The sequence below is a fragment of the Coenobita brevimanus genome, chromosome 14 (assembly GCF_032717465.1).
Source record: "Coenobita brevimanus isolate Jiangsu-jjx chromosome 14, ASM3271746v2, whole genome shotgun sequence".
Classification (NCBI taxonomy): domain Eukaryota; kingdom Metazoa; phylum Arthropoda; class Malacostraca; order Decapoda; family Coenobitidae; genus Coenobita; species Coenobita brevimanus.
Genome location: NC_136967.1, coordinates 28,597,053 through 28,622,169, shown reverse-complemented (window position 1 = coordinate 28,622,169; position 25,117 = coordinate 28,597,053). Strand labels below are relative to the sequence as shown.

The 25,117-nt window shown below is 41.3% G+C and overlaps 1 protein-coding gene across 1 annotated transcript in view; it reads right to left on the bottom strand.

Annotated features, from left to right (window-relative positions):
* Window positions 1-25,117, bottom strand: part of LOC145389610 (mitochondrial import inner membrane translocase subunit TIM14-like) — a 185,948-nt gene that overhangs the window by 68,527 nt on the left and 92,304 nt on the right. The gene's annotated exons all lie outside the window — the stretch shown is intronic.

Genomic DNA, 25,117 nt, shown 5'->3' with positions numbered 1-25,117 from the left:
ATGGGGTGGAGAGGTATATGAGAGAGGGGGGTGTAAGTTGGGAGTGGGGCAGTGAAATGGCGGGGGACAGGGTGACGTGGAGGCAATTTGTTTGTGGTCACCCTGAACCGGGTCGAGGTGTCTGGCAATAGATAGATAGATAGACAGATGTTTTTTGGCCATTTTTTGGTTCCAAAGGCCCAGGCCCAAAATGTCCAGGAACTGAGGTGTCCGGGAACTGGGCGTCCAGGTGTTACAGGGATTACTGTGTGTGTCTATCTATCTATCTATCTATCTATAGCCCGATGCCCTAATCCCGCAAAGGGTGGCCGCAGACAAAACGCTTCCAAGTCGCTCTGTCACCCACCATTTGACTACCCTCCCCCCAACTCACCCCTCCCTCCCTCATATACCTCTCAACTCCATCCCTCCACCTCATCCTCGGTCTACCTCTCCCTCCCTCCACCTCACCTACATACACCCTCTTAGTCAGTCTTTCATTCTCCATTCTCTTCACATGTCCAAACCACCTCAGTGTATTTCTCCTAATCTTCTCAACCACATCCACATCCACCCCACAGCGTTCCTTCACTTCTTCATTCGTCAACCTGTCCCTCCACGTCACTCCACATGCTCCTCTCAAGTAACTCATTTCCACTGCTCTCACTCTTGACTTGTTCCCCTCTTGCAAGGTCCATGCCTCGCTTCCATACGTCAGGGTAGGGATCACAATACTATTATGCAGTGACTTCTTAACGTCCATACTCACCTCCCTATTTCTCATCACTGCTTTCAGTGTACCAACAACCTTCCTTCCCTGCTGTACCCTTTCACACACTTCATCCCCCAAAGTTCCATCCTTACTCATCACACTATCCAAGGACATTCTCCATATCCTCACCATCCAACCTCACTGCACACTCTGTGACTTCATTCCTCTCAAACACCATAACTTTACTTTTGTTTACATTAACTGTGTGTGTGTATATAAATATATATATATATATATATATATATATATATATATATATATATATATATATATATATATTTATACATTTATATATATATATTTATATTAAATATATATATATATATATATATATATATATATATATATATATATATTATATATATATATATAATATATATATATATATATATATATATATATATATATATATATATATATATATATATATAAATGTATAATATATACATATATATATATATATATATATATATATATATACTGTATTTCGTGGGGTGGAAGATGCACTTTTTTGTCTCAAAATCACCTTCAAATATCCCCCTGTGTCCTGGAGGCGAGACTAAGACCTTGGTAGTTTTTCATACATACTGACTCTAGATCTGGTATAGTGGGCCCCCATCTGGCATCTTATATAATGAACTATCAAATATACTGTTCACATTTTCCCCCAATTAGTCCATTATAATGAGGTCTCACTGTAGTTTCCTTATCTGTTTGGTTATCTTTTCTTTCTTGCAGCTTCACACTCTTCTGTCAGACAGATCATTTCCATTCTACTCACTCTGGACTTATGTCATTTCAGCACAGTCCAAGCTGCACTTCTGTTTATTAGAATGGGGATTAGAGTACTGTCATGCAGTGACTACGTCCTTGCCCTCCTTTCTCCCATGTCACTGTCCTCAGTATACCAACAACCCTTATTCCCTGCAGTACCCTTTCTTGCATCTTATCCTTTAAACTCCCATCCTTGCTCATCACTCTACCAAAACATTTGAAGATGGTCATGGATTGATGTAGGATGATGAACAGGTGAATTCTGTACAGTTAAGGAAATTGTAGGTGGTGGCGACCATCATCCATTCACTTTTTGTAGTGTTGCCTACTCCTTCCTTAGCCTTAGCATTCTTTTTCTGTGCCTGCCCTCCTCTCTTCCTATTTCTCCCACCTTTCCTGTCACTTCTTATTGCTTTTCTTTATTTCACAAGAGTATTTACATTGAGTGACAAGCCAAATGGTTTCCTGTAAGTCAAGAAACCATTTACAACGCTGGGTGGTAACAATATAACCAAACTATACGTGCTCCCTAAGTGTCAGCAAGTGGGTTGGTGGAGGGTTAGTGCCCCTCCCCGTAAAACAAATAACTCAAAGTCAAATGGCCACCCCTTACGGGATTATGGTGTCTGGCAATAGATAGATGGACAGATAGACTTACACAGAGGATCATCTCACTATTTGGCAGTCAAGTATTTTTTAGAGTATAAACACCCTTGATGTATTGTAAAAAGTTACATTCACTTGTGTATATACTCAGATTTTACGATTAGAAACACCCAGGCTCAAGAACAAATTTAGGGTTTGTTTACAACTGGCCATGTGACGGTCTGGGGGTTTAGCAGTACAGCAGTTCAGCAATTTAGCATCTAGCATACACCCTACATTAGCAGGCTAACATGATCACTGGCGAACTCCCTGCTAACCTTCTGAAATGCAGTCATGATCACTTTGCTTGCCATCCACTCAGTAACTCGTAAGGGAATCATACTGGAGATCAGATGATGGCTAGCATGACATTTGAGTCATTGTAACAGACATCTGTCTTATATGGAAATTCAATAACCCTTGTTTGGCTGGATTCTCTTACTAATATTTTGTTTGAGACAAGAATTGAAGGAAACAGTTTTATATTACCGTTACTGAGAAACGGGAAAAACAACTGCAACATTAAACAGTACTGTTTGAAATTACAGCTTACCAGCAGTTTACCAATTTAGCAGTTTGGCACCTAGCATTCCCCCAACTCTCAGAACATGATCACTTCTGAACCCCTTGCTAACCTTCAGAAAGCCAATAATGATCACTTGCTATCCAATCACTAACAGCAAGGGAGTCATATTGGAGATGTTGGCAAGCATGACTTTTGTCGAGTTATTGTAACAGACGTCTGTCTCATAAGGAAATTCAAAAACCCTTGTTACGCAGGCATCTCTTACTGATATTTTGTTTCATTCGATACAAGAGCATCATAGAAGGAAGCAGTCTTATATTACTGTTAGTGAAAAATGGGAAAAACAGTTGCAACATTAAATAATACTGTACTTCCCGAAATTACAGAATTATTAGCGGTTTAGCAGTTTAGTGCCTAGTGATATGGAAATTCGATCACCCCATGTTAGGACGGCTTCTGGTACTTTTAGGGTACATAAAATGGTGTAAACGTTCCTTGTAATTGATTTTTGAAAACTTGGTTGTGTTGTCTGTGATTCTAAAATTCAGTACATGCAGGCATTTGAAGACATGCAGGCATTTGTTTTGGAGATATAGTGTATTCCTTCACTTAACCCTCTCAGGCACAGTCACGCGATTCACGTTCCATGTGGATTGATCTAAAGATGATCAATCACACGAATCGCATTCTTAAGCACAAAAAAATTTGCCAAAAATTAAGTTTCTGGCCGATTTGCATCAAATTTTGATGCGTCGTAGTGAGCGCAGCGATTTCCCATGGTAAGGCATTGGCAACACTGAGCTGCCTCACGGGGCCCAGCATGTAGCGAAAAACCTCAGTCTCTTCCAAGCAGCCAGGCGGTGAGGTTGCGTCGCGTGTTCTGTCCCTTTAAACTCATACTAATTCTCCCCCACCTGCCTGAGCCGAAGCCCCTATGGACTCAGTGTGATAATTCAATATTTGTGAGCGTATTTGTATGTGATATTGTCGATGGAACATTGATATATGTCACAAAAAGGAATTGTGGCAGTTATCATTCATTAGGCTTAGAGGCGATATGCGTGTTCACTGTTGCGGGGTTTCACCTCTCGCCCTCCCCAAGGCCCTACTGCGTGATTACAAATACATATATAATGAAACCAATGCCTAAACTGTCACGGTGGAGTCACCGCTTGACGTGAGTTTGCGTCTATCTTCAGAGTCGTCTGCAGTGGGTACGCCATCACCACGACCCAGCGACGCACCCCCTAGGTCACCTGCCCGTGATACTCTCGGACTCTGACAGTGATTAAACAGCAAGAACTTCTCCACTAGACCACACGGGAATTTAAAGTGTTGTGCAGTGAAAAAAACAGTGCATTGTGTTAAGGATTTACAGTTGTGAGTGAAAAGGCAATTTTTGAACTAAATTTAATGTAAATAGACTTGTTTGTTTTTGCTTTAGAAAATGGTTAGAAGAGTGGGAAATGTTAAAGTGCAGAGTGCAACACTTAGTAAGTTACAATGGAGCATAAGTTAGACAAGAGTGTGCACTGTGAAGAGAACAGACTTCTGAGTGCAACTGACTAAGTTCAGTGCAAGACTTCATGAACAGTGTACTGCAAGTGCTTCAGGAAATCCTTCTTACTGTCAAAGTCCGAGAGGAGGCGGTTATTCATCGAGATGGCCATGGACTTGCTGTAAGTAGGCAGAATGTTTCATACTGTACTTTTTTCCATACTATACTTACCTCAAACAACTCATTTCACTCTTTAATGTCCATTATTGGTGTGAATAGGGTGTTAGGAGCTATGCATGTGCAGTAGGAAGGTGTTTTTCTGAGTTAGGCTAGGTTTAGGTTCATAAGTACCGGTCCAGGAGCCAGGGACTTCTAAGTACCCAGAATGTTGAATATTGTATGAATCTACCTCAAAAACCTCATTTTATGCTTCTTTTGCATTTATTTCAGTCTTTTATGTGCCTTATTGGTGTGATTTGGGTCTTAAATAGGTGCTGTGCATGTCCAGAGGGAGTTGTATAGGTGTTTCTCTGAGTTAGGGTCCATAAGTACAAGTCCATAAGCTGGGGCGTAATATCCGGACAGGACCAATATCCGGACCTGCCTATGGCTCTATTACGTCAGATATTGGAGGGATTACTGTATAGGAATATAGTCAGGTAGCTCCTCGAGTTCGATAAAAGCGAATTCCGGTCTATTGAAGTCCGTTATATCGAGGTTTTACTGTATGTATGTATATGTACAGCTTCGGCCAAGTGTAAGTATCCACTCTCTCCCAGCCAAACCATACATGTGGCATCATCGCAACTATGGATTTTTTTTTTTTTTTTTTTTTTTTTATGTGTCCGACTCTGGGCATAGGCTTCACAGCCTGCTATCAAGACCCAGCAGTCCTCCTACATACCATACACCTCTACATGTCACCACTTCGGCGCTAACACCCATCATCCGTATTGAATACATGCTAGGGCTCTCATACAGGACTGGTGTATTGGTATTAGCGGGGGTATTTTTACGACACGTCGGCGGGTCTTCTGGTACATCAAAAAACCTTATTTAAAGAAATTCAAATCCTTAAACTGTTCCCTGCCCCAGCTGGGATTTGAACCTGGGTCCTTTAGGACCACACGAAAGGTGAAGCAGGGCAAGACTCATCAACGTGAGTCGAATCAGTTACTTGAGCTAGCGAGATGGTAATAAAAGGCAGTGTTTTTCATTTATGATAGAGATGGGCACAGAACATTATTGTTATATAATACTCGTAATTATATTATACTATTCATGCAGTATCTTTATGTACTGGATAATGCTCATGCCATTTTTGTAGCAGATGGAATCATATAATATCTATCATTTTCAGGCATATCATTAACAATATTTTGTCTCTAGGTTCCCATTTTGCAGAACCTTGACGAAAGTCGTTCAGAACGATAACACACACACACACACACACACACACACACACACACACACACACACACACTCGCTGATCCGACTCAGGTTGATGAGTCGTGCCCTGCTTCACCTCTCGTATCCATAAGTGCGACGGTGCCAAATGTCCAGTTTGGCTGGGAAAGGGTGGATACTTACACTTGGCCGAAGCTGTACATATATATATATACACACATATACAGATACACACACATATATATATGGAATGCTAAAGGAGTGTGTGGTGTGACAAGAGTAACAACAAAGAAGAAAGGTACAGCATGGTGGGATGAGGAGGTTAAGACAGCAGTGGAGAAAAAGAGGAAGAAGTGGCTAAAGTGGTTGCAGGACAGGGGTTCAGTTGAAATAAGAACTGAATATACTGCAAACAAGAAGCACATAAAGAGACTGGTGAAGAGGAAAAAGGAGGAGGTAAATGATGATCTAGGAAAAAATGAATGCGAACTACTCTGAAAACAGGAAGCTATACTGGAAAGAGGTGCCGTAATGTAGAAGTGCAAGCGGAAAGAAATGTGACTGTGAGAAGGATGTGGGTGGTAGATTATTAACCCATGGGGATGAAGTAAGGACCAGATGGAAAGAACATTTTGAAAGCCTGATGAATGGGAATAGAGACAGAAGAGCGGCTGTAAACATGATTGGTTTTGGGGATGTGCAGAGAAGGAATGCAGTGCCAAGAGACTTACAATCACGCAGGTGAAGAGTGCTTTGAAGCAGCTGAAAAATGGGAAAGCAGCTGGGGCTGATGAGGTGTAAGCAGAGATGCTTAAGTGTAAAGGAAAGAGTGGAATGAAGTGCTTGTTGGAGACATGTCAGAAGGCATGGATAAGTGAAACTAGGCCTGCAGAGAGGAAAAAAGCTGTGATTGTACCCTTGTACAAAAATAAAGTTGAGCAAAGTGTGTGCAAGAATTATCATGGCATAAGTTTACTGAGTGTGGTAGGGAAGGTATATGGAAGAATTATTACAGAGAAAGTAAGACAGATATCAGAATTTCTAGTGAGTGATGAACAGGGTGGCTTTAGGGGTGACAGGGCATTTGTGGATCAGACAGATAGCAGAGAAGGCTTGTGAGAAGGACCATAAGGTGTTTATGGCATTCATGGACCTGGAAAAAGCATATGACAAAGTGGACAGAGAAGAATTGTGGGAAGTTTTCCGCATGTACGGTGTAGTTGGTAAGCTCCTAGGTGCCATCAAGAGTTTTTATGATGGTAGTGAAGCATGTGTAAGGGTTAATGGGCATCTAAGTGAATGGTTCACGGTTGGTGTGGGAATGCAACAGGGTTGTGTGATGTCCCCAGGGTTGTTAGTATATATACATGGATGGGATGATGAGAGAAGTAAAAACACACGTAATGGAGAGAGGGATGGTGTTGATAATGAATGGTGATGGATGGAATATCTCAAATTTGTTGTATGCTGATGATGCAGTACTGCTTGCAAGTACCAGACAAGAACTTGGTGGGCAAGTGCAGAGTTTTGCTGATGTCTGTGAGCATCAAGACTTGAAAGTAAATGTAAAAAAGTGTAAAGTGATGGTTACTGAGAGAGAAGGTGACTTCCAGTGCGATGTAATGGTGAATGGAAAGAGATTGGAATTGGTGAGAGAGTTCAAATACCTGGGTATAATGATAGAAAAGACAGGAAAATGAGAAAAAGAAGCTGAAAGTAAAGTGACACAAAGAAGAAAATTAGCTGGTGCAATGAAGGCATTGATAAGGAACAGAGGCTTGAGTGTTGCAGCTAAACGAGGCTTACATGAAGGGGTGCTAGAGCCAACTTTTAGCCAACTTATACATATGGATGTAAGACTATGGTGTGGCATGAAGATGAAAAGTCAAGAGTATGAGCATTGGAGATGGGACTGCTGAGGAATGTACGTGGAGTACAGAGGGTGGATAGGATACGAAATAATGTGATTTGTGAAAAATGTGGAGTGAGGAAGCTGGTGGACACCAGAATTGAAGAGAGTGTGCTGAGATGGTATGGTCATGTGGAGAGAATGGATAACAACAGATTGGTGAAAAGGGTATATCCAAGCGAATCTGAAGGAGGGAGGAGGCGAGGTAGGCCAAGGAGATGGTTGAGAGATATGGTGGATGAGTGTGTGGGGAAGAGAGATTTGGAAGTCGGTGAGGCTAGGGAACTGACAAGAGATACAGCTGGCTGAATGAATGTTGTGTGAAGTGCATAATCAGGGATTTGGCACCCCCTTTTTAACGTGGCAGCATCCGGACAGACTCAATCGAATACGTTTATGTGAAGCTACAGAATGTGGTGAATGCTTTTGGTGTATCCAATAGAGCCAGGATTCTGGGGACTTGAATGATGAGTGAATTTAAGCGTGGTACACTGGACTGGGCAAAGTTGGGCTGTCTGGACATTGTTACTCCTCACCCTGCCCTAGAGTGGGAAAGGAAGTCCAGATGATGATGATACATATATATATATATATATATATATATATATATATATATATATATATATATACAGCTACTGCAAATTGACTTAGTACCTCCCCCCACAATGTACTGTATTAAAAAACACAGAAATCATAGTATATCACAATGTTTGTTCATGAAATGCCATTCATTAATATGAAATCATGTTTCCCTTGTTTTTCAGGACCAGTTGGATGCGTTTTGGCATGGAATCACTTAGATCTCTAAAGTTATCTAAGGACATTTCTTTGCACCAAACGTTTGTCAGTTCAGTCTTGAGGTTGTCCAGATTGAGAGTCTTCTTCTCTGCCATGATTTTCTTCATCTTTGCCCAGCAGTTTTCTATCGGATTTAGATCCAGACTGTTGCCAGGCCAGTTGAGGACCTCAATCTGATTATCCTGATGCCATTTTGTCACCTTTCTTGACTTGACCTGAATCATGCAAGAAAAAGTTGCACCAATGAATAGCGAAAATTTTTAACAAATGATCTTTCAGAACTTGAATGTTTAACAAATGTTCTTCCAGAACTTCAATGCTATGGCACTGTCATGCATGCATACGTGCTGACGGTTGCAACTTTCAGCAGTTTCTGTAAATCAAAATGCTGTTATGTTTACACTGTTTTGCCTTTAATAAAACAATTTTGACTCTGAAGTGAGCATTTTCTTTAAATTAAACTGCTGTTTTGTTTACACTGTTTTGCCTTTATTAAACAATTGTGACTTTGATGTGTGCATTTTCTTTTAATCAAAATATTGTTTTGTTTACACTGTTTTGTCTTTAATAAAACAATTGTGACTTTGATAGGGAGGTGAGTATGGAAGTTAAGAAGTCACTGCATGATGGTATTGTGATCCCTACCCTGACGTATGGAAGCGAGGCGTGGACCTTGCAAGAGGGGAACAAGTCAAGAGTGAGAGCAGTGGAAATGAGTTACTTGAGAGGAGCATGTGGAGTGACGTGGAGGGACAGGTTGACGAATGAAGAAGTGAAGGAACGTTGTGGGGTAGATGTGGATGTGGTTGAAAAGATTAGGAGAAATACACTGAGGTGGTTTGGACATGTGGAGAGAATGGAGAATGAAAGACTGACCAAGAGGGTGTATATAGGTGAGGTGGAGGGAGGGAGAGGGAGGGGGAGACCGAGGATGAGGTGGAGGGATGGAGTCGAGAGGTATATGAGGGAGGGGGGGATGAGTTGGGGGGAGGGGGGGGTGAGTTGGGGGGAGGGGAGTCAAATGGTGGGTGACAGAGTGACTTGGAGGCGTTTTGTCTGCGGCCACCCTTTGCAGGATTAGGGCGTTGGGCTATAGATAGATAGATAGATAGATAGTGACTTTGATGTAAGCACTTTCTTTAAATTAACATTCTGTTGTGTCAATAATCTATATACTACAGTATAGCACTAACTAGCCTTGTGTCTGTGTGTCTGTGTATTTTGAGCAGTCGAAACCACACATTCAAATCACACCAAAATTGGCACAAAAATCGCAAAAAAAATCGCTGATTTAAAAAAACTTGGTCCCATCACGATTGAAAAACTTTTTCTATATTTAATGAGCAATCACATTTTGATCAAAAAACGCTGCTCCCGGAGCCTGGCATATGATCTCCTTAGAATTTTTTGCCCAGAGTTAGAACTAAAATAAACTGGGTTCCACTACTGAAGCTGCAAATAACACGATCAATTGGTTAGCTGCAAAAAATCCAAGTGACAACGTTACACTACATAAACACGAGAGCTCTCCACAGGAGCAAGTGCAAGGGGCCTGAAGGGCCCACGAGCACTTGTATTACACTATAGTAAAGTACCCTCGCATCCAACACACGTTTGTCCAGCACGATTGGCGTCCAGCATGGAGAGCAAAAAATTAGTACAGTAAGCCCCCGCGTTTGGCGATCCAATTAGTCTGGCGAAACTACCGCCAAATGCGAATTTCGCCAAACGCGAGTTCTTTTTACCATATAAATTGCCTATAAAGTGCCTCAATCAGTCTTTGGTCATTGCCAAAGTCCCCCTTTTGACCCCTAAAACACCATCTTTCGAGCTGAAATAAAATCTTTTGCCTTCACATATTAATACACATGTAGAAAACAGACCAATAAACAATAAATAAAGCTAATAAGACATGATATAAAGGTTGTAACTAACCGTAAATAGAGTGAAGATAGGCTTGCTTGGCTGGGGACGTTGGAGTGGCAGTGGGGGCAGCTTAGTTGCTACCACCACTTTCCTCATCACTCTCCCCCTCCTATCCCATAACCCCCTTAGCAACCATTTGTCTCGCTTGATCATCCACTTCATCGAAGCCAGAAAAGTCAGCATCCAGCTTAAAGAGGGCAGTGAAGCTTGGCTGGGGAGGTTGGGGAGGTTGGGGTGGCTGGGGAGGTTGCGGCTGTTCTTGTGGCTGCTTTTGGGGCTGTTCTTGTGGCACATCGAGTGGGGGGGACCGCCAAGGGACCGCCAAGTTTGAATTCAAATCACCAAGCGCGCATTCGGTGGTCCGTGGCCACCCTACCGCCAAAAGTGAGTTTTGCCAAGTTGAAATTCGCCAAATGCGGGGGCTTACTGTACAATTTAATACGATTTAAGTACTGTACTGTAAAACGGATGCGTAAGCATAACACGGATGGAACTTCGAGAAGTGGGCAAAATCTACAGAGTTTGCCTCTAGCACAATCACCTCTGGTCCAACACGGTCATACTGGACGTTCCCGTGACGCTGACAGCCAATCAAAACTTCCGATCAAGTAGTCTCCCCCACCTGCTATCGTGACGTGATTGTGATGTCGTCCAATGAAAAACGCTTCTGCTCTCACGTGATGTTTTGTTTAAATTTCTCCCGCCACAGCGCCACTCAGTCGCATAAATCGCATTGGATGGTGCTTTATTCTCGCTGCATTTTCTGCCCTTACTACTGCATTTTACTCAGCTCATGATGCCTAGGAAGCCTTCTGAGAACCCCAAGAAGCGGCAGCACCTTCCTCAGGCCACCAAGCTAGAATTCATCGTGAGGCATAAGAAAGGGGAGAGGAATTTCGAAGGATTTATGAGGGAGGTTGAGGAGAAGCAGCAGCCATTACCCGATAGTGACGCCAGCAGCCATCCTCCGAGGACCCAGTAGGACTACCTACAGCCTCGGATCCACCTTCCATTCCCAGCAAGCCCACCAACACTACCCTAAAAGGTTAGTTATCATTCATAGTTTTCGTTTTCATTTTTAAAGACTCCAACATGCTTGCATGTGTCGGCCTTGGTCACCTAATGGCGGCTCTCCGCACTGCACGATCCATTGCAGCCTCCCTGTTCAGTCCCTTAACCCTGAAGTCACACTTAATGACCTCGTCCCATGTTTTTCTCGGTCTACCTCTCATAACGCCACTCCCAATATTAACACTTCTCACCTTCCTCACCCAATTATCATCCCCCATCCTCTCCACATGTCCAAACCATCTCAATCTACCTCTCCTCATCACAACACCAATACACTCCAGTCCCATCCTACCTCTCAACTCTTCCATCGTAAACCCAGCCCCTCCAGGCCTTGGACGCAGGGACGCACTGCACATCCACCTAATCATTGTCGTTTCTGTACATCTGAGCTGGCGAATATCTTCCTCCTTCACTGCCCAGGTCTCACTACAATACAGCATTACACTCCTAACACATGCTGCATACAAAGACCCCTTAGCACGTAGGGAGAGTCCTCTCAATGTCAGGAGAGGCAACAGCTCCCTGAACTTCTTCCAACCACTTCTCACCCTAGCCCCAGAGCTAGCTCCAGCCCCACCTCCAGCACACAACATGTCTCCCAAATAACAAAACTCTTCCACACACTCAAGAGATTCACCAGCAAGTTCAATCCTTTCACGTCTGACAATTTCCACCTGCTCACCCCGAAACGCCGTACACATAAAATCAGCATTATCTCGCAGTCTACCTCTGATACCACTACATCTCTTATGCACCCATTTATCACACACACCGCACAAGATGGAATTACCTCCCACGCCCTTGTGCCAAACTGCACATGGCCACTCTCCCTTGTCTTTGACAGTACCGCCACCAACCCTAGATATCATCACTTTTGTTTTATCTGTATTTACCCTTAAACCCTTGTGCCCCATACCATCTCTCCACTTCCTAAACCTTTCCTCCGCCTCCCTTTCGTTCTCTGCAATCAACACTAAATAATCAGCATACAGTACAACAACTCCCACGGGAGTCCGTTTCTAAAGTCACGTGAAAGGGCTTCAAGTATCATGATAAACAATATGGGACTCAAGACTGACCCCTGATGCACACCAACATTCATGGAAAACTCATCACTCAAATCTCCATTCACTCTTACCTGGGTGTGAGCACCCACATACATAGCCATAACCACCCTAACCAGCCACTCCTCCAAGCCAAGCTTTCTCATTGCCCACTTCACCACCTCTCTAGGGACTCTGTCAAAGGCCTTTTCCAAATCAACAAAAACAAAATAAAGATCCCTTCTCCTACCAATATATTTTTCCTGAAGCTGTTGAACAATGAATATAGCATCAGTGGTCCCCCTACCTGGCATAAACCCAAACTGCATCTCATCAATATTCACTCTTTCTCTAACCATACCTTCTAAAACTCTCTCCATTACCTTCATTATCTGATCTAAAAGCTTTATACATCTATAATTTCTTCTTTCCAGGGCATCACCCTTCCCTTTATAGACATTTACAATTACACTCTTCAGCCAATCATCTGGGACAACACACTCATAAATAATCCTATTTATCAGGTCAGTGACTAAACTCACCCCTATATCGCCTGAGGCCTTCAGCATTTTGGCAGTCAACCCAGACACACCTGCTGCCTTCCCCACCCTCATCCTGCCTATTGCCTCACTCACAGTAGCAGTATCAATCAAAGGCCAAGGGCCAGACACTGGATTTGCTGGCTCCAAACCTTCCCTGTCCCAGTCAAACTCCTCATTCAACAACCGGTTATAATGCTCTCTCCATGCATCTTTAATATCCTCACTGTTCACAACTACCCTTCCTTCATCATTCTTCACACACTGCTCACCTATAATATCCTGATTATCCCTTTTCACTTGACCTGCCACCCTAAATATCATATTTTTCCTTTTCCCGTGATTTAGGTTATCAAGTAATAGTCTCTGTGACTCAGACTTTGCTCTGTATACCTCTGTTCTAGCCCTACGCTTGGCAGCCAAATATTCCTCTTTGCTACCACCCTTCTTCCATTCCTGGAAAAGCCTTCTTTTCTCCTTAACTGCAGCTTCTACACTCTCATCCCACCACCAAGTTACTTTATGTCTTGGTGGTCCTCTTGTCCAACCGCATGTTACATCAGTAACTCTCAAGAAATTGTTCTTGAGGGCTCTGTACTGTTCATTAACGGCTCTGTCTACAACTCCCTGTTCAGCCACTACTCTCCTCAACTCGCTATAGAAGGCATCCTTTACTACTTGGTTTTTCAGCTTCCATATTTTCCTTCTAGGTACATAAGTCCTCTTTTTCATCACTTGTTCTTTAAGCACCTTATCTCAAATCAATAGTTTGTACTGCTGCACACACTCCTCACTTCCTATAACTTTAACATCCCTCACTAACCTCTTATCAGCCCTCCTGACCAGAAAATAATCTATCTGACTGCTATTTCCCCCAGACTCATACGTAATTAACCTACTGTCTCTTTTCCTACAATATGTGTTGCACACAATCATGTCCGTTGCCTCCCCAAACTCGAGTATCCTTTCCCCTTCTGCATTCCTTAGACCATACGCACATCTCCCATGCACTCCTTCATAACCTTGTGCTGCTTCACCTACATGACCATTTAAGTCCCCTCCCAAAATCTCTATCTCATCATCCCGCATACCACCCACTACACGTATTAAATCATCCCCCAGTACCATTTATTATAATTACAGTAGAACTAATATATGTATAGGTATAAGGCAGGTATATAGGGTGACTTTTCCTAGGGTTGTTGACATAATTCATTTTTCCCCATACGCTCTGTTGTTTGTCCAACACGGGACCCATGCATGACAATATTACCGTATTGGACGCGAGGGTACTGTACCTGTACGAAATAATGTTTAGCTTTGATGTTTTCTTTCCTGTGGCGCCATAAGAAGATGTTTTCGGACACACCTCCATGGCAGAAAAAATGTTTATTACAGTGTTCCCTATCACCCATTAAATTTTGTATACATACATTTTATGAACACCCTGTATAAGGAAGTCAGGTATAGAGGATGGTCAGCTAGAATGACTGGTGAGAAAGACTGCAGATATAAGCTATTCTGGCAGAGAAGTGTAGATGGATATGGTGGGGTGGGTGTGCTGTCTGAAAAGAAATGGACAGACTGTGTCATGAATGTAATCAGAGTGAATGAAAGAATTATTGAAGTGAAAATATATTTTGGTAAACTCATGACTTCAGTTCCAGGGTATATTGGCATATTCTCTACAGAGTGGCATAGATAATGTAAAAAAAGACAGATTCTGAGATTACTTGACATGTGTGGTTGGTGGTTTGGGAGATGATAAGATTGCAGTTTTGGGTGGAAATTTAAATATTCATGTGGGCGAAGCAGCTCAAGGATATGAAGGGGATACATCACAGATGTGCATATGGTATGGGGAATGTGGAATGGGAAAGGATACATGAATTTGGGATGGCACTGAACATGATTGTGTGCCACATGCATTTTAGGAAAAGAGAGGGTAGGTTGACGACATCTGAGTCTGGGGGAAACAGTAGCCAGACTATCTCCTGGTAAGAAGGGCTGATAAGAGGTTGGAGGGGAACACTAAGGTTATTGAGAGCAAGAATGTGTGCAGCAACAAAACTTCCTGATGAGTGACATGGTGCATCAGGAGTGGGTGAAGAAGAGGACCTATGTACCCAGGAGGAAAATATGAAAGTTGAAAAACCATGCAGTAAGAGATGCCTTCTCTTGCAAGATAGGTAGAGTTGTGGCTGAACAGGGAGCTGTTGACAGAAGTGTCAATGAACAGGACAGAGCTCTCATGAACAATCTCTTGAGAGTTACTGATTCAGTGTGTGGATGGAAAAGGGAGCCCTCCAAGACATAAGGCAACATGATGGTTGGATGATGGTGTAAAGCCAAAGTTAGGGAGAAAAGAAGATTCCCGAGAAAAAGGGGTGGTAATGGGAAGGAAAACTTGGCTGCCAAGCTAGGGCTAGTGAGGAGGTATACCGAGCAAAATCTGACTCTCAGAGACTTTTACTGGATAAGCTAAATAGTGCTGAAAGGAAGAATATGGTATTTAAGATGGCAAATCTGATGAAGAAGGAAAACAGGGATATCAAAGATGAGCAGTGTGTGAACAATGATGAAGAAAGGTAGTGGTGGACTGTGAGGATATTAAAGATGCCTGGAGAGAGCATTGTAACTGGTTGCTGAATAAGGAATCTGACTGGAACAGGGAAATTTGGAGTCAGTAAATTCAGTGTTTGGTCCTTGGCCATTGGCTGATGCTGTTACTGTGAGCAGGAAAATATGGAGGATGCACTTGTGGAGAGCAGCAAGTGTGACTGGGTTGACTGCTAAATGCTGAAGGCCCCAAGATATATAGGAGTGGGCTTAGTTACTGATTTGACAAATATGATTATATATGTGTCTATCGTCCCAGATGACTGGATGAAGAGTGTGACTGTAAATGTGTACAAGGGGAAGGGTGATGCCCTGGAAAAAGGCAATAATAGAGGCATAAAGCTTTGGACCAGATAATGAAAGTAATGGACAGTCCTAGAAGGTACAAGGGAATCAGTGAATAATGATAAGATGCAGTTTGGGTTTATGCCTGACAATGGAACCAACGATGCCATTTTCACTGTCCAACAGCTTTAGAAAAATATATTCGAGTGAAAAGGGAGCTGTACTTTGTTTTTGTTGATTTGGAAAAGGCCTTTGACAGAGTCCCTAGAGAGGTGGTGAAGGGGCAATGAGAAAGCTTGGTATTGAGGTGTGGCTGGTTAGAGTGTTATGGCTATGTACTGTACGTGAGTGCTCACATCCAAGTGAGAGTGACTGTGGATTTAAGTGATGGGTTTTCCATGAATGTTGGCATTCATCAGGGGTCTGTCTTGGGGCCCTTATTATTGGTCATGGTACTAAACTTCTCTCATGCAACTTCAAAAATGGACTTCCATGGGAGATGATGATTTATGCTGAAGACCTGGGGTCGTAGTTATGATAGTAGCTTTCCCCTTTCACAAGAGTCGAGTCACCAGCTCCAAAACAATTCACTACTGTGAGACAGTCACAAGAATTATTTATCAGAATCTTGTGAATGCCTCCAAAGTGTGAAAACCTCATACCCTGTGATCAGTGAAAGAACACAAAAATTTGTATGGTTATGATTGTTATAAAAACTGTGTACTGAGGTTGTTTTTAACATGTTTATGCAACAAGAAAATAATCATATATCAGTGGTATGATAAAAGTGTGATCATGGCAGCAATTTCTTAAAGACCATAAAAAATTTTCCAATACAGTAAAAGCTCGATTAACCGGCATCCAATGCATTGGCACATCCGTATAGCCGGAACGCAAATTCGATCCGGCATGGGGTCGAAAATATTTTGGATATCAAAAATATTCCACTGTCTGAATCCTCATCTCATGATTCTGATGATCCCCCTATAATTCTTGATTAGTTTTGTACGGTACAGGATAAAGTAGTGTATGCAGCTAAGTTTTCAAAATTATTTTGGCTCATAATTTAACCCTTTCATACACAGGGGCCCGGTGAAGAATTCAACCACCCACACTCTTTCGACACAGGATTCGTCCAAGTGAAATCCAACCGCTTGCACTCTTTTGACTCAGGATTTGTCCAAGTGAAATAAAACGCTCACACTCTTTCAACGTAAGCTGAGTCCAACCATATAATTTGCTGTATAATTTTCACAATTTGTTTGATTTTCCTATTAAAAAAAAAAAAAAAAAAAAAAAAAAAAGGAATTACCATATTGTATCATTCACTTATTTATTCAATGCTCATTTACTTACAGACATGTAAACATTTCGGCAATGATAATAGAATTTTATTGAACATTTAACTGCGATCCATTTCTTAAAAAAATGACACTTCTAGCTGTGCTAGAAAATTTTTTATGGCACACAGAATAACAGTAGTCGTTCATCACGCCTGGCCACTCTGAATGAACTGTTTCCTATCATTTCATTCTCGCCCACCCAGACCTCACACTCCCCACATTCCTCACTCTGTGTTTAGTGCGGCATTGAAAAATGATTACAAACATTTCATTCCCCTGCCTTAAGTTTTAACTGTATTGTTATGAAATTGATACATGTTACAAATGAATAAATGATCTTCCTAATGAATGAAAAGAAAAAAATAAAGGATCTAAAACACCATACAGGTACTTTATCATTCAGTAATGTATTCATTTACTCACTGACATATATACAGTACTCACACACTATTTTTTTCACAACAGTGTGTGAGTACTGTATATATGTCAGTGAGTAATTGAATACATTACTGAATGATAAACTATGATGTTTTATATCCTTTATTTACTTTTTTTTTTTTCTTTAAATAATTTTCGATAATGTTTGTGTTCAGTCCTGTACAATTTCTCTTGCTGTCTTTTTTTGTGTATTGTATCTTACCTGTACTGTACCTAATACTGAAAAATGTACTATTTGAAATAAAGTCCCAAGTTTGGTCCTATTTCATTTGTTCGACCTCCCAAAAAATTTCTAAGAGTAACACTCAGTTATCCAGAAAATTCCATACCTAGAATGGAAGAATCCCCATGCATTCCAGTTAATCAAGCTTTTATTGTATATTCTTATCATTTTCTACGGCTGAAAACATGACAAACAAATCCACATCACCAACTGTAAGCCCCAGGGTGGGGTGTGCTAGGTAGGCTCCAAAGACACAAGAAAAAAAGAAAAAAAATTTCTTAATTCCTTCTCTGCACATGATCAAAGACAATCATGTTTACAGCTGCTCTACTCTACTTCCATTCATCAAACTTTCAAAATATTCTTTCCATCTGATCATTCCCTCATTTCCATTGGTCCTCATTTACCCAATATTTTTTTTCTGTGTTGGTCTCTTTGCATGATATACTGTCAGTGGGCTCACTTCTTTTATGTGAGTCCCTTTCCTTCATCCACTGTAGCCACTTCTCCCTCATTTCCTCCACTACTCTTTCAACCTCTTTCATCCCACCATGCTACGTTCTTCTTATTACTGCCTCCTCTCTTTCTATTTCTTTCATCTTTCTTGTCGCTTTTTATTACTCTTCTTTTCAGGTGGCTCTGCACTGAATGACAAGCCTAATGGTTTCCTGTAAGCCAGAAACCCCTTTACAACACTGGATGGTAACCTTATAACCAATCCATACAAGTTCTCTGCATGTCAACAAGTGGGTTGCCAAAGGGTTAGTGCCCCTCCCCATAAAACAACTACAGTACCAAGTAATTCAAAGACAAACAGCCACCCCTTATGGAATCTTGGTATCTGAATATACTGTAGACAGACAGACAGATGAACCCAGCTCCTCTACGTATTCATCAGCCACTTGTTTCCTTCTCAGTTTCTTCATTTTCAGTTTTTCAGTCTATTTACTCCTGTCTCTCTCCCTCTCTATTAATCTTACTCCTTTCACTTAACCTTCTATACCACAACCATATGATCAGATAGATCTCCCAATAATCCTCTCACCACCCTCACATCATGAGACTGTCATATATCATTCTCACTCTCAAAACAAAATCAGGCAGGCTCCAAGTACAGATAGAATGTATTTGTGTGCATTTCTATGCTTAAGCTGTAAGTTACAAATGCACAAGCTCCTCTCCTGACATGCCCTTCACATCAATAAACAATGAAAGTTAACAACTGTGTTATTGCCTGTTTTCTTTGAATAATCTGCTCTTTTTTTTTTTTTTAAATCTCTATGGCCCTCTAGGAAATAAATAAATATTATTATTCCCTGTGTAACTAGAGCTTCAAATGTCTGTGTGATCACTCAGATGTGAGACAGCCCAAAATTGTCTTCATTGCACCGTATTTTGCCAACTGAAAAAATATCGGAAGGTCAGATCAAGTTTCATCCTGGCACGACTGCATCACCTCGTTGTGTGTGGCTCGTGATCTACTTTCTCATCAAGTCTGTTACAAATAAAATTCCTTCACGGTCTAAATGGCATCTTTCCTTAACTCTCCATCATCGTATTTATTGATAAGACCTCTCTAAGGTTGGAAACCCCTTGGTTGGCAGATGTAGAGGTCCACTGTAGTGGTAGTAGTAGTTGTTGTTCCCTAGGCAGTCTGGCCGAACAGCCCCGAGTCCCTATGGAAGGCCATGGTCAAGACCGGGCTTTCCGACAGAGCTCTCAAGGAGTGTGTATGTTGTGCTGTTGGCATAGATTAAGGTGTGCATTGCAGTTTTCCATAATGTGCATTGCTGGCATAGGTGATTGTGTGCAATGCAGTCTTCCATAATGTGCTTAATAGTATGGGGTGCTGGGTTGCATCCTGGACAGGCATCAGCGATGAAGCCATCCAGCCTCTTCTGATAAGAGGGCTGGATGATGCCCACATCCCAGCCTGGCCAGGTGGACCCTGTCCTCATGAGAGAGATGGGATTCAGAAGGGTGGATATCAGGAGGCCGCGCATGCAGCTGTGTGTTGTCTTTAAGTGACTGAATGGAGAGGCGAGTGATCTGAGTATGGATATGCTTCTGGAAGCTGGTCGGAGGTGGGCGAGGGGGCAGAGATGACAGTATTGTGTTTGATATCATGTGCTGGGTGTTGTTTTGATGTTCCTTGGTGTGTGTGTGTGGATGTGCTGCCATGTAATGTAGTGGATGGTGTGGGTTTGTGGAGGCTGCCACAAGAATTTGGGTGCCTCTCATGTCTAGATGATCCTTGACCTTGAGGACTTTGCAGGTGGTCTGTGGGTGTAGTAGGTGTGCAACCTGTGATTATTTTTTGGGCTTTGTTCTGTTTTGTATGGTCTGTAGAGTATTGTAATGTGTTTTAGTGAGGTTAGAAGCCCAGGTAGAGCTTGGATAATTCATCACTGAATGTATACATTGTTAGTATACTGCGGTGGTGGTTTCTTTGTTGTGTCCAAATGTTGTATGGGCTAGTTACCTCAAGGAATTGAGTCTTGGTGTTAATTTATCTTTAATGTTTGTGTTCCTTAAATGAATATGATGTACTGTCTGTTACAACAAAGGTTTTGGGTGTGTGTATTTACCTAACTGTATTTACATAATTGTGATATACAGGAAATGAGCTACGCTTGTGGGGTCCCATCTCTGTTTCAGAATAAGTCAAACTTAGCTTTAAACTCATTTAAGTTTTTAGACAGGACGATCTCTTGTCCAGGCTATTCCACAGGTCTATACATCAATAAGGAAAACTATATTCTTGATATTCTTCATGCAGCTTGGTTTCTTCAGTTTCATTCAGTGTCCTCTTGTTGCTCTCTTATCCCACAAAAACAGATCTTCTTTGTCAATTTTGTCTACTCCCACCATGGTCCTGAACACTGCAATCATGTTGCCTCTCTTTCTACTTTCTTCTAAGAAAGGCAAACCCAGTTTTTCCACTCTCTCTCTGTACGACATATCTGCCAGACTGGGGACCATTTTGGTTGCTGTTCTTTGTATTCTCTCAATCTTGTTTATATCTTTCTTTTTGTGTAGGGACCACACAACTGCTGCATATTCTAACCTGGGGCGAATCATGGCCACTATCAATATTTTCATCATCTCCTCATCCATATAATGAAAAGCTACTCTTATATTAGTCAGGAGTTTATAAGTCTCCCTACCTACCTTGTTAATGTGTTTCTCAGGTGACAAACTGTCCTGGACCAGCACTCCTAAATCTTTCTCTTCTCTTGCTTTTGTGATTGGTTCACTACCCATCAAATAACTCAATGATGGCCTCTTGGTACTTTTACCCATTTCCAATATTTTACATTTCTTTGCATTAAATTTCCCACATCCGGTTCCAATTGTGTATCCTATCCAGATCCTCCTGCAGCATTTTACAATCCTCCTCAACCTCTACCTTCCTCAAGATCTTTGCATCATCAGCAAACAGACTTGCATAACTATTCACTCCGTCTACCATATCATTTACATGAATCAGGAACATTACTGGCGCCAACACCGAGCCGTGTGGGACTCCACTAGTTACTTTCCTTCACCCAGACATCCTATCCTTTATTACTGTCCTCATTTGTCTGTCTCATCCATTCCAGGAGGTTCCCCTTCAGTCCTCCTATATGCTCTAGTTTCCACATTAGTCTCTTATGGGGTACCTTGTCGAAGGTCTTCTCCAAATCTAAATACACACAATCCACCCAACCATCTCTCTCCTGTAGCATGTCAATCGCTCTTGAGTAAAAACTCAACAAGTTGGAAACACATGACCTTCCACTTCTAAATCCAAACTGGCTATCAGCCAAAATATTCATCTCTTCCAGATATTTTATCCATCTATCTTTCAGAATTCTTTCGCACAATTTTGTGACCATGCTGGTTAGGGACACTGGTCTATAATTCAAGGGTTCTTTCCTGTTTCCTCCCTTATAAATTGGTACCACATTTGCCCTCTTCCATTCTTAAGGCACTTTCCCCTCTTCCAGAGAACACAATTAAACTGTGAATCTTATCCGCCAGTTGTTTTCTGCATTCCTTCAGTACCCAATTAGAGATTCCATCTGGTCCTGGGGCTTTCCTTACATCTTGAGTTTCCAGTAATTGATACACTTCCTGTACTTCCACTTTTATATCTTTTATCACTACATTTCTAATCACTCCCTCCCCATCCACAAACTCCTTTTCATTAGTGAAAACTGATTGGAAACATTTGTTCATTATTTCTGCTTGCATTGCTGCATCTTTATAGACCTCTCCTTCTACTTTCAGTTTGGTGATTCCTTCCTTTGTTTCAGTTTGCCACTGACAAATCTATAAAACAGTTTGGGTTCATCCTTACATTTATCTATTATACCTTTTTCAAATTTTCTTTCTTCCTCTCTACGTATTCTTGTGTATTCATTTCTAGTTCTTTTATATTCTTCCTTTGTTCTGTTGTTACCTCTCTTTCTCCAGTTGTTCCAAGCCGTGTCTCTCTATTTTTTTGCTATCATACACTTTCTATTAAATCACTCCTTTTTCCTGTTTTCTTTCCCCTTTACTCTTGGCACAAATTTTTCCACTCCCGAATCACAGAGGTCTAGAAATATGTCCCACTTCCTCTGTATCTCTCGTTTCTCTAAATTTTCTCCAATCTGCATTTTCGAAAAATTTTCTCAATCCTGTAAAGTTTGCTTTCCCAAAGTTGTATCTTCCTTGCCTATAAAGCTCGTCTCTTGGCTCCACGTTCCGTTATCATCTGGAACTCAATGACCACATGATCACTTTTTCCAATAGGACACAGATATTTCAAGGATTCTATTACATCAGGTTCTTTGGTAAACAGTAAGTCTAGTCTTGCTGGTGTGTCCTCATCTCGGAACCGTGTCTCTTCTTTGACCCACTGCGACATCACATTGTTCATTGTAATATTTAACAATATAGTGCCCCATGAATCTTCACTGCCTCCTGAGTCCCATTCCTTCCAGTTCACCTCTTTACAATTGAAGTCACGCATTAAAATTATATTGTTGCTTTTCTCAATATTTTTCTGTAAATAACTAGCCATGTCTGACAACATTTCCTGGTATTCATCATCACCCCATGCTCTTGTCTTAGGGGGAACATACACTACCATCATATCTCTCTTGCTATTCTCTCCAGTTTCTAATTTCATATTTATCACTTCGGCCCTGCCTTCTCCCATTTCCAAGGTATCTACATTTATGTTGTTCTTCACTGCCATCATCACTCCTCCTCCTCCCATTTTTGCTTTCCTGTCTCTTCTCCACAGTTTGTATTTACCATCTCCCATGTGAACATCAATATCTTCTCTTAATTTGGTCTCTACAAAGCACATAACATCAGGTTCATTTCCGATATTAAACCATCAACGTTAGTATATGCCACCTTCCAATTATTTTTAATGTTTTTTATACTCTCTTTTCTCCTTCTCTCCACCGGTACCACTTCCTTAATTTCTGATCCATGACTCTCCAATAAACCACTCTCTTCTCTTCCTCCATTCTCTCTTCGTTTTTTACCTTTGCTACCTTTACTAACTCCTTTATTTTAGCTCTTTCTTCCTCATTTGCATCTCTCCTTATCCAAACATCTTTGAACCCTTCCTTCTCTGATAATTTCCATGTTCTACTGATAATTTCGTTTACTGTTGCCTGAGACTTAAACTTTAACTTCAATGGCCTTGCCCCTCCTTCCTCGGACTTTCCTAACCTAAACACCTCTTCAGTCTCTTCTTGAGCTTCGTGGTTTTCCTCCATGACAACTGATATTATTTCTTTAACTTTACTCAGCTCTTCTTTTTCTGATCTTATTGTCATAGGTTTTTCTTTAACTCCTGAAATTATTACACATTTTTTCTTATCTGCTACATCCCTAACTAAAGATTCTCTACTTCTCAGCACCCTAACCACTTCTCTCTCCACTTTTTGCTTGCCTTGTTGTTCTATAATCTCAATCAAATTTACATTTCCCTCTTCCTGAATTTTCTTCCATCCCTTACGTTGCTCTTTGATTTCTTTAATGTGCTCGTCCTGTATTCTTGATTTGGATTCATACTCATCGAGTTTGCTTTTCATCCTGTCTCTTTCTTCTTCCAACCTCTTATTCTCCCACTTATGCTGTTTTATTTCATTTGAGGCTGATTCAGTGCTCACTTTTAATTCAGGAACTTCTCTTTCTTGTTCGTCACTACGTGTACAAATTTTTTCCAGTTTTTTCGCAGACTTTTCATCTCGTTTTCCTGTTCTATAGTCCGTTCCTGTAACTCTTTAATTACTGTCCATATCTTTTTTATCTCCTGGACATTCCTCTCTGCTGTTTTCTCCACACCTGCTATTCTTGTTTGGTTCAACTTAATACTTCCATTTGCCACATCCTCTTCAGAAAAGCCCTCAAAGTCTCTCTTGCTGATTGTAAACAATGCACCGTCCCTCTCCACCATGAATCAACTATATGGACACTTTCTATTTTCACTGTACCTTGTTCTTTTTATGACCAAAACTGCAGTTTTATTTAACTACTGTCCGATGGGACCACCACTCATGCATTCATTAACATAATTGCAAATAGGCTGCTCTTCTTTTCGGAAATGATTCAGCGATTATTTCCCCTCGATCCAGGACAGCTCCGTCTCTGTCGGCGACCTGTGTGTGTGTGTGTGTGTGTGTGTGTGTGTGTGTGTGTGTGTGTGTGTTTCTTACCTACCTAATTCTTCTTACCTAATTGTATCTTTACAGGAATGAGTCAAGCTTGTACTGTCCCGTGTCTTAAACCATATTTATCATACATATCCTTAAATTTGTGAATTGTTTTGGCACACACTATTTCATTCGGTAGTGCATTCCATTGATCAATTGCTCTGTTTAGGAAACTGAATTTCCTTACGTCTTTATCACCTCTCTTCTTATGCAGTTTTTTGCAGTGTCCTCTTGCTGATACTTCTGCATATGTTAAGTAATCATTTATGTCTATTTTCTCCTTCCCTGATATGCACTTATATAGCATTATCATGTCACCACTTTTCCTTCTCTCCTGTAGTGTTGGTAGATTCAGTTTATTTAGTCTTTCTTCGTAGTTTAGGTCCCTTAAGCTTGGTATCCATCTTGTAGTGGCCCTTTGAACTTTTTCAATCTTGTCTATGTGCTTTTTCAGATGAAGACTCCAGACTACTGATGCATATTCCAGGGTTGGTCTAATGAATGATGTTATTATCCTTCTTAGCATGTCTTCATTTATGTATGTGAATGCTATTCTCATATTTGCAAGCAGTGTATACATGTTCCGTACCTTCTCGCTGATGTGGTCAGCCGGAGATAGCC